This window comes from Gouania willdenowi, chromosome 10 (genome assembly GCF_900634775.1).
Source record: "Gouania willdenowi chromosome 10, fGouWil2.1, whole genome shotgun sequence".
Classification (NCBI taxonomy): Eukaryota; Metazoa; Chordata; class Actinopteri; order Blenniiformes; family Gobiesocidae; genus Gouania; species Gouania willdenowi.
This window is the reverse complement of record NC_041053.1, coordinates 40,733,880-40,734,488: the sequence shown is the minus strand read 5'-3', so window position 1 is coordinate 40,734,488 and position 609 is coordinate 40,733,880.

Genomic DNA, 609 nt, shown 5'->3' with positions numbered 1-609 from the left:
TAGTGTGTGTGTGTGTGTGTGTGTGTGTGTGTGTGTGTGTGTGTGTGTGTGTGTTACCTGTGCAGGTAGTCGGGCGCCTGGTTCAGTAGGGTGTAATACTGTCGGACGAACTCTCGCCCGACCAGCTGGGCACTTGGCTTCTCCATCACCATTTCTTTGGTCAGCTGAAGTCTGCAGAGAAAACCTGAGGTCAGTGAACGCATCACAGGGTACAGTAAGAACCCAGTGAGGTGATTATTGACTCAGATGAGAAGTGTGCCAATACATCACTTATTAGATTAATGTGACGATACCATAACGACTCATAAATGTTCAAAAATCGATTCTTTTGTTCTCACAGAACAAAAAGTGAAAGTTGGGGATGCCGCCCGGACACCTGAAGGAACGGACCAGGTGAAGGGGTCGATGGCGGCAGCGAACTGTGGGTACAATTACTGAGCATGAGGTTAACGAGAGATGCGTCCTTATGGACTGTCCTCACTGCGCCCCAACGAGGCGACCGGTCCACGACAGGGGTCGGCCACCCTCCCACCCGACTCACCGAGAAAGACGGACCGCTGTGTAACTGCACAGCGGAGGGTGTTGGCCAGCAGCTTTTCTTACACAATA